General features: G+C 47.7%; 1 long non-coding RNA gene across 2 annotated transcripts; it reads right to left on the reverse strand.

Moving 5' to 3' along the window:
- Nucleotides 1-1771: 1771 nt before the first annotated feature.
- LOC122232679 lies at nucleotides 1772-9273 on the reverse strand. 2 transcript variants are annotated; one of them, XR_006210067.1, is made up of 5 exons: nucleotides 9082-9273; nucleotides 3900-3969; nucleotides 3352-3513; nucleotides 2288-2433; nucleotides 1772-2195 (listed from the first exon to the last, which is right to left on the reverse strand). It is a non-coding gene; the product is annotated as an uncharacterized LOC122232679 (long non-coding RNA). The 2 variants fall into 2 exon arrangements; XR_006210066.1 differs by having other exon boundaries at nucleotides 3900-4076.
- Nucleotides 9274-9503: the final 230 nt, after the last annotated feature.

The following is a 9503-nucleotide window of genomic DNA, read 5'->3' on the forward strand; positions in this document are numbered from 1 at the left end:
TTAAAGCCCAGGAACCGCCAACAACGAGCCGCTGAGGTATGTCTATCAGTAAGAAACAGACGTGACACACGATTCAACTTGACGGGGTCACACCAGGTGGAAAACAACGGAGCGGGCCGCACACCCGAAGAGTGAAAGCACACTTTAGAGTCAAAAGTGCAATTTACTCACGTAAGCCTGGAGGATAAATTCGGAAGGCAAAAGTTTGAGAAGAAAATCAACAGTGGGAATGAACAAGAGCTGGAGAACTCCCAGGGGGGTAAGTGGATCCGTTATGTAAAGGTATGGAAATAAAAGAATGGGGTATACGGGGAGCATGTTTGTGGGCGTCGTTGACTGCTCCACCGTGACCTGTGATTTGGGGGGACGATCCCACACCTGAGTGACTGCCCTGGACATCCTTTCCACGTTCAGGCTGCTTCCTGGCTGATCATGACCTTGGAAGCCAAACGTCTGGCTCTATGACCTTCCATCTGCATGAATGTGGCCATAGAACCATAAGCACCGACTGAAGGAAACAGAGGAGATAAGGGGCCCCGTGCTCGTGCTCCATACATAATCCCTACTGTTTGTGTCATGCTCCCCGTGAAAGAGTGACCTCCTGTGGGGAATTAGGGGCGCCTCTCATGCTTACACATGCACGCACGTGCACACGCACGGTGTTACTATCTTATTCACTAAGCGTGAATACGGTGCGCCTCCCCAGCAACGTTTTAAGCTCCTCCTGGGTAGAGTCTAATGTTACTATTTTTGACTGATCTAACACAGTCGAAATAGTTTTCTCCTTCTATTCTTTGACTTAATAATAGCATTCTTTGATGTATAAATTGGGCTGCTATGTATCTGAAAATGATATTCTCTCAGCTTTGTCAGTTATGATAGTTTATTTTGCAATTCATCAAGTGATTTTGAATATCTACTTGTGTGCTATAACCTAACACTTGAGAGAAAAAGTAGGAAAAGTGAACAAAACAAGGTAGAGGGTGGTTGTGGGGGAGTCCGCCGAGACTCTGGCATCCCGTTCGCCTTCTCCGTCATCCCCAGGGTTACCCCTGGCCAAGGCCCCTTCCTCCTCTTCCCTGTCACTGAAGCCGGTGGAAGAAACGAGGAAAAGTTTCCTATTTCTCCCAGGGGAGTCTGATGGGGCGAAAGAGGAGGAGAAGTCGGTTTTGAAGTCAAGGTATGGAATTTGGTTTCAGATACGCGATTGCCAGTCGGGACGCTGCTGTGATGCCCCTGGAAACCTCGTGTGCGGAAGGGGCGGGAGGGAGTGAGGGCAGGTGGATTCACCTGGTAGAGCAGGTGAAGGGCGAAACGCCGGGAGACAGCTCTGTTAATCTCTGCGGGGCGTCCGTGGGGTCCCTTGAGTAAGAGCAGACAGTGAGACTTGAAGGGGACCCAGAAAGCAGCACTACAGGACATAAGGAAGGAAACATTTTCCAGGGAAAAGGTGGCATGGGGACACTTGGGAGGTTGTTGGACGAGCCTCAGAGGAAGCCGACCGACGCAGCGATGAGAAGGTGACCGGTGGCACCCAGGGTCTGAGCACCCTGCCTCCTCCCTGGAGCACAACCTGGCGTGTGATCAAAACTTAAGGTCTATAAATGCCTCAGCCAATAATTCCATTCTCAGAATTTATCCCAGGGCCCAATTGTGGAGAAGTGTCACGACGCAGGCCCCAGCAGATAGAAGACTATTGTTGGTGACAATGTTCGAGCGGCGGGGTTAGTGAAACTCATACGAGGAGATTTTTGCAAAACGATGTTTACCGCAACTGCTAAAAACGATACAGCGATAGGAGTGCCGTAAAGATGTGCCTCAGATATTGTACAGCAGAAGAAGCAGATAGCGGAATGGTACGTACATCTTTCCCTTTGGTGGACATCCACGTACGAATGTAATGGTTTTCTCCATCCGGCGGCACAAAGTAAATGCCAAAAATGAGAACGCGCCGACTGAATCCCAGTTTCACTACCTCCCTGTGGTCGTGTGACCTCCAGCAGGTGAATCCTCCCCTTTGCCTCAATTTCTTCACTTGTGACATGGAACATCATTAACGGTACCGCCTCCAAGAGTTTCCAGGTGTAAGTGAGCAAAGTGACATCACTTACAAGACTAACTGGCACATAACCACTGCCATTGTTCCAACAGATTTTTTTAGCTTTCTTCTTTTTCTGAATCTATACTTCCTTGGTCTAAAATAAAAAAAGATTCAAGTCAATTTGGGGCAGGGGGAAGAATAATTATTAATGACATTAGAGAAAATGACTTTGGTCATAAGCGTTACCGGGTATCTTTCTTGGGTTCATACCCTTTAGACGAATATTGTTGGAGGACTTTGGGAAGAATTAGGGTGGCCGTTGGCACTGCATAACCATGTTGAGACATTGACTTGAAGAGGTCTGCTTTGAAATGTACCGCTGGTAAGTTTCCCTGAAACGTGCGTAATTATTAGCAATTGAATTTTAGACATTCTGTTTTATTTTTATTGAGATATATTTATTCAAAATATCAAAATGACTTTTAAAAATTTGGAGGTCTTGGGGCCCCTGGGTGGTTCAGTCAGTTAAGCGCCTGACCTCGGCTCAGGTCGTGATCTCACAGTCCGTGGGTTCGAGCCCCACATCGGGCTCTGTGCTGACAGCTCAGAGCCTGCAGCCTGCTTCCGATTCTGTGTCTCCCTCTCTCTCTCTCTCTCTGCCCTTTCTCTCTCTCTCTCTCAAAAAATAAATAAACATTTTAAAAATTTAAAAAAATGTTTGGAGGTCTCCCTCATATGGTTTTGAGCTTGATTTAAGAAGAGAGAATACAATTTAGAATATTTTATGCATTCTGGTTGGTTTTTAAACAATTTTGTAGTTCCGTTGAGGCTCTTTTTTCCTCAAAAAAGCAAAGTTTTCATTTTTTTCAAATTCGAAATAATCTTGTTTCATTCTGATTCAGCACCTACCATTATGTATACATATGGAAGATTTTCCTTGATTAGTAAGTATGTATTTCTAAGGTGACTCATGCCATTTATATGGAATTGTTGATAGATATTTTTATTCATATCTTTCTTTTAAAAGTACTGTTAAAATTATATAAAATATACCATCTTATAGACAGTGTTTGAAAAAAAGAAATGCACGTCACCTTTCAAAACCTCAAGAAATGAATATAAATTATAGAAACTGGCATAGAATGGCTACAGCTCCATCAGAAAAAAAAAAATCATACTGTTAACCATGAAAGGATTTGTTTTTAACAAACAAATTAATCCTTCACCTTTCATTTGAGAAAACGGAAATGGATTGATACCTAGAATTAATGCGTTATTTTCAAAGTAGAGTGAGTTGCATCCACACCTACCAGCCAGCTGCATCTGGAAATTTGCCGTGTAGTGAGGAACAGTCCACACAGCACTTCTCGCTGCCCAGTTTCTTGAGGATTTGGACCAGAAGGTACTTAGGATGCTTTCTGTGGCCATCATACATACAATGGAGCTAAACATGAATGGACAGTAATACTGAGCTGGAAAGGAGAGAAGAAATGCAGTGTGAAAACCTTTCAGGAGGTAAAGTATTGTGTGCTCGCGCTGTTGGTGGCTGCTTCCAGAGCCCCCTGTGTCTGTAGTCCCCCCTCCCCAACCTCAATACGCATACACTCGCTGCAACGAAGTTATTCACTTTCCGTCCTCCTTGCTCACTTCAACCAAACAACAAGGATTGCATCTTATGTGTTGTGACTTTATCACAGTGCCTCACACATAATAAGCATTTGCTATGTGATACTAAAGTCCCGAAATGCTTTGTGCGAAGGCTGGACCCAAGGAGAGGGGCACTCTGCGTGGCTCCTGGGACCCCCTGTGCCTTGTCCAACACCGGGATGCCCTCCCACCTACAGCTCTCAGCACTTACCTTAGCCTTAGAGGCTGGGGGCCCACCGCCAAGGGAGATGGTAAGGAATCTTGCTCGAATGCCACGGGCTCTGTATCGTATCACGTGGAACCCGGGGGTAAATAAAGACCAAAAAACCAGAAGATCAGATTTCCTTTCCTGCATCTTCTTTCTAGCATTTCTTGGTTGTTGGTAGCTCTTTCATAATGGAAGTGGGAGAAACCAATTAAAACATTCCCATTTGTGATTAAATTTGTCCTCGCAGAACGCAAATCTGATAGCCAAAGGTCAGTGGCCCAGCATTTTATCAGTGCCTTTTATTCTTAATCCTCCTGCACTGACTTTATTTTATCATTTTCAATACCTATTTAAGTAATTCAACCCGCTCAATTATTCTTTAACAAATTTTTATCGACGACCTCTCTCAAGTAGGGTATGTGGGCTGCGTGCTATTAATGTAATGTCGTACAATTAATATCTTCTCGGCATTTCCTTATTCAACAAGTGGTACTGGTAAGGGCCAACCTATCTTTTAAAGGTAAACCTTGTCCAGTTTAATACAAGAATGAAATCACTATAGATCTATTATTTCTCGGAACAGAATATCTCCATTTGCATAAAATATTCTTCCTTTGACAAGTTGCCAGGAAGAAACACCTCATGCCCATTCTTCACAGTGCTCTTTCTATGGCATTAAGAATAGAAGAAATTACCATGGTGGCCTTAAAACTATTATTCTCTCCCCTTGCACCTCCTGGCCCTCCTGATTTACAATATCGTGCCTCTTGGAGAGCTCTGTCACTGAAATGCCCAGATAATGGACAAAGGGGAGCCTCTTACATAATGTAATTTCACACCAAGGAAGCCGGTTCATAGGTTGGAATATTAGGGTCAAATGTAGAGCCTATAACCCTCAGGTTGGTTGAAAAATAATGGCGAGAGTCAAAATTTAAATAAAATTTAAATCTCAACAACTGAATGATCTATAAGCCTGAAGGACAAGCAGCCTAGTAGACCAAGCCCATGCTTAAATACCAGAGGGGAAGAAAACCACGGGTAGAGTGCTACCGTATTAGAAATCATATGGCTGGTTGAGGGGCAAATATCTTTCTTTAAATATAAGCGTGCAAGGGAATGCCTCCAAATGTAAGAGTTACGGCCCACATGGAGCTACGAGAGTTGGCCATTCAGGAATAAAGACATCTTCTGCCAATGGGCACATGTGATGTTATTTTTATGTGTTGACTTGACGGGCCCACGTGGTACCAGATATTTGGTCGAACATGACTGTATGTGTCTGGGAGGGCATTTCTGGAGGAGGTTAACATTTGAATATACACACCCATGTGCACACACGGACACACACACACACACACACACTCACCCCATTGGTTCTGTTTCTCTGGAGAGCCCTGACGAGTACAGCAGGGTTTGGGGAGAAAGCTTAGACAGACCAATCTCATGTCTAAGTGGAGAAGAACCATCCCGCTCACTTTGGTGTGAGACATCATGTTCTGGGGAGACCCGGGATCAGAGCAGCAAGACGGCGATTGGCCAGAATTCTGGTGGTTTAACCAGTGGTGGTATTTGGCTATCATCCATATGACACCCCCAAGGCTTAGCCAACTTTAAATTTCCTTTGCCTCTACACTGGTTTGGAAACCTGCCTAGTTGACATTTCAACGCTTGCCTTTGACACGTTCGACTCCCATGGGGCTGAGCGGAGCCGCGGCAGAACAGAGCGCCCACGCCCGGAACGCTGTCTGCCTCTGGCAGGCACGTGCCCTCGAGCTCACCTGGACACTTTAATTTTGGAGATTAAAATATTGGGTACACTTGTGCCGGTGGTTTCTTAAAATACAGTTGTCATTTTCAATCACTCAGCCATGAGTGACAGCTTTTTAAAAAGGTAAAAAGGGTAAAAACCCCCCCGATGGTTAGCTTTGGCGTCTCTTCACCTGTAACACAAGTGGTTCTCACTTTGCAAATGGGCCAAGGGTCTACGTGCATATTGGCTACCCTGAAATTCCAGACCTTGTTTATCCTTGTTTGGCCACAGAACGCGGGCAAGTCAGACAAGTTGTCTAACCCGTAGGTTATTTTTTTTTAATGTTTATTTATTTTTGAGAGGAAGAGAGACAGAACGTGAGCAGAGACACAGATTCCAAAGCAGGCTCCAGGCTCCGAGCTGTCGGCACAGAGCCCGGCGCGGTGCTCGAACCCACGGACCGTGAGATCACAACCCGAGCCGAAGTCAGACGCTTAACTGACTGAGCCACCCAGGTGCCCCTAACCCAGAGATTAGATTATTAATCTCTAAAATGAGAAGGTATTGGTTCCCTGGAATTAACTGTAACAAAGTTCCACAAATATGGGTGCCTTAAACAACAGATCCAACCCCTCACTTCTAGAAGCCAGAAGTCCAGGAGCCAGGTATTGGCATTGTTGGTTCCTGCCGGAGGTACTGAGGGTAAATCTGTTCCAGGACGCTCTCCCAGCCTCTGGCGGTGGCTGGCAATCCTTGGCATTCCCTGGTTTACACACGTACCACTACAGTCTCTGCCTTCGTGACGTCTCACGGCTGTCTTCCCCCTGGGGTCTCTGTGTTTATATTTCTCCTCTCTTCTTATGAGGACACCAGCCACATTGGGGTGGGGCCTCTTTTAACCCAGTAGGGACCCAAATCAAGTAATCATATCAATTATGTTATATTATGATGATACAATTGATAACATCATTATCAAGTATATTATGTTATGATACTGGATTATATATCCAAATAAGATCATAGCCTGAGGTCCCAGGAGTTAAGACTTCAACCATTGTCAGGGGCCCCAATCCAACCCAAAACCGTTACAATCATTCCACTTTCTCGGTAGACTGGGGAGAATTGGATGCCCAGCAGTGGCTCTCATGGGTGGCAGGCGTTCATGTTATAAATGGCATTCTCTGGCCCTAAAACCTCATAGTGGATTATAAGCTATGGAACACCAATTTCTGGTTTCTAAATCAGTTTTCTGGGCAGCACGCATCTGTCGCTCTGACACGAATAGGGCCCTCCAGGGGGCAGCTTCCTCGTGGCCTCTGGAGACTCATCTTCCCGAGTAGGGACAGAAGACGACGGCCATCCCGCACGTGACAGCAATGTTGCTACCCTCCATGTGCATTATGAGAAATGTCACGTACGCATAAGTGATTCATCCTCCAAACACACTGGTAAGGAAGACGCCGTGGTGATGGTTCCTTCGTGGAGATGCTCACGGGACACACACCGCTGCGTGGAGGTTGCCTCTTTAGAATAAAATGTCCCCTCCCCTTGCCTACCACCGTGTCTCCTTAGCCTGCTTTTTATTTTCCTGAGAGTACTTTCTACTGCCTGGCATGGGGTATGTTTGTATTCGGTTTTGTTCGTGGTTTTTCTCCCCACAATAGACTGTACACCAGGAGACCAGGGATCTTTCTCTGGGTGGCTCACTGCCCCGCCCTTGTGCCTGCCACAGGATGCATCAATAAGTGAACAAATAAATCTAAAAAGGACAGGTGGGAAATAGACTACGTGAGTTGCCTAGTGTGGGGCCAATCTAGGATTCAGATCCAAATGTTTCTGACGTCGGAGCCCACGGCCCCAGGAACAGCCCTATGGTCCTGCATCGTTGTCCAGATGTCCCTCAAGTCAACCCGGCCCCAGATTTCGGAATTTGGAAACAGAGCAGAGCGCTCCCAAGTTGGACAAGGCCTTAGGACTCAGCTTTCCCTGCGTCCCCAAATTACTGCTGTAGACAAGACTATTGCTTTCCTAGGACCCACGTTTCCAGGGGGGAAAAATAGCCTGATGGTCGTAGTTGATGTTTTTGTCCAAATGCTTTACGAAACGTCAAAAAAACGCACATGTGATCTAACGTCAGAGTTGGAAAAGAAGAGATTATCTTAGTCCAAAACCCTCATTTAGCTGACCCCACGTGTGGTCCTTCCTCCCAGCTGTTTGAAACACAGACATACGTCATTTCATGCATACGTCATTTCATATTTTCTTGTTCTTGGATTTATCAGACTTTTTTTTTTGTCTTCTAGAAGAATCAGAGAACTCCTCCTCATTGGAAATTGGTCTGCTTTTCTTCGTATTTCTCACATCAGTTATTACAATAAAACTGGATGATTTCCTGGTCCTTTGGTCCAGGAGAACCCACTTCAAGCAGCTTGATGTCTTTTCATTATTTTTAGGTTCGGGAACGATAGAACTTTGTTACTTTATTGCCCAACTTATCACTTATAATATAATATTAGAACTACAACTCTATGTAAATATCTGCCATGGCCAGAGATGCGCCTGCTTTAACGAATTGTGACGGGTAAGCAGTCAGGAGGCCCAAACCTGGAGGTTGGGTCAGGAACAGACTTCCTGTTGTTTAGAGGGTCCTGGAAGTTGTTGGAACAGTGTCTCCTAAGAAGAGAAGAATCAGTCAAAACTGCAACCAAGTGCAACTCACGTTCCTCCTCTCCAGAGGAGCACCCCTGAAAATTAGGTGGCTTGGAGGGGTGCACATCCTGCATTTAATACGAGGACGTTCGCTGTGTCGGGTAAGGAAGGATGAAGGACGGGTGGCCCGCGGGCTGTACATGAACACAAACGCGAGCCAAGGGCGCCTTTTGGGAGGCCTGCGTTAGATCCCATAAAATCCCCTGGGATGCCTAAGGAATAAGAGTGGGGAAGGCTGACCCTGGAGCCCGGGGTCAGGAGACAGGTCAGGCTGTGCTGGGCCCCTGGTGGCCTCAGGGGGCGATGCCACGCAATTCTGGAAGAGACCTGGGCTGTCAGCACAAGCCTGGAAGGCCGGGCCATACGGCAGGGCCAGATTTGTTGTTAGAAACATTTAGATTCTATATTTAAGATCTGGAGCTCTCCACCCGGGCCGTCTCGTGCACGCAGAGTCGGGGAGATTCCAACAGACGGGAGGGTGGGCCGGTCCCTTCGACAAATCTGGCCGGCTTGGCGAGGAGTGCCTGGCAAGCCGGAGCCGGCCTGGGAGCCGCCCCGCAACCTGCATCCGTGCACACGGCCGGCTGAGCCGGGCCCGCAACCTGCATCCATGCACACCGCCGGCTGCCAGCGAGTTGGCAGCCTCTGGAACAGCCGAAGGCCCAAGTGCGGGCAGCGATCCCGCACCCCACACCGAGCCAACCGCCTGCCGGGGAATTAAATTACCTGCTAACCACCTAACATGCTCCTGGGAGAGAGGGGGTCCCCTGGGTCGTGTCCACGGGCCGGAGGGGAAGGAGGGGACGGAGGGGACGGGTCAGGACAGGGGTGGAAAGGACGGCAGGGCGCCTCGGAAGACGAGGGCCTGCCTGGCACCGGGCAGCGCTGGCCGAGCTCCTGGCCGGGCTCCTGAGGGCGGCGGAGGGGGGTGGGGAGGGGTGGTGAGCCTGCCTCCATCACCATGGCAACTGGTCTCCCTGGTTACCTCGAGGGGCCAAGTCCCCGCAGGAGCAGCGTGGAACCGAGGAGCCCGGGAACCGAGGCCCAGCAGAGTCTGGAAGGGCCGCGAGGAGTGGGGGGCTGCGGGGGTCAAGTCCGACCAGTGGGGCTGCCCTGCAGGGCAATGAGGAGGCTTTCACCACATGCTC

This window comes from Panthera tigris, chromosome D3 (genome assembly GCF_018350195.1).
Source record: "Panthera tigris isolate Pti1 chromosome D3, P.tigris_Pti1_mat1.1, whole genome shotgun sequence".
In the NCBI taxonomy this organism is placed as follows: Eukaryota; Metazoa; Chordata; class Mammalia; order Carnivora; family Felidae; genus Panthera; species Panthera tigris.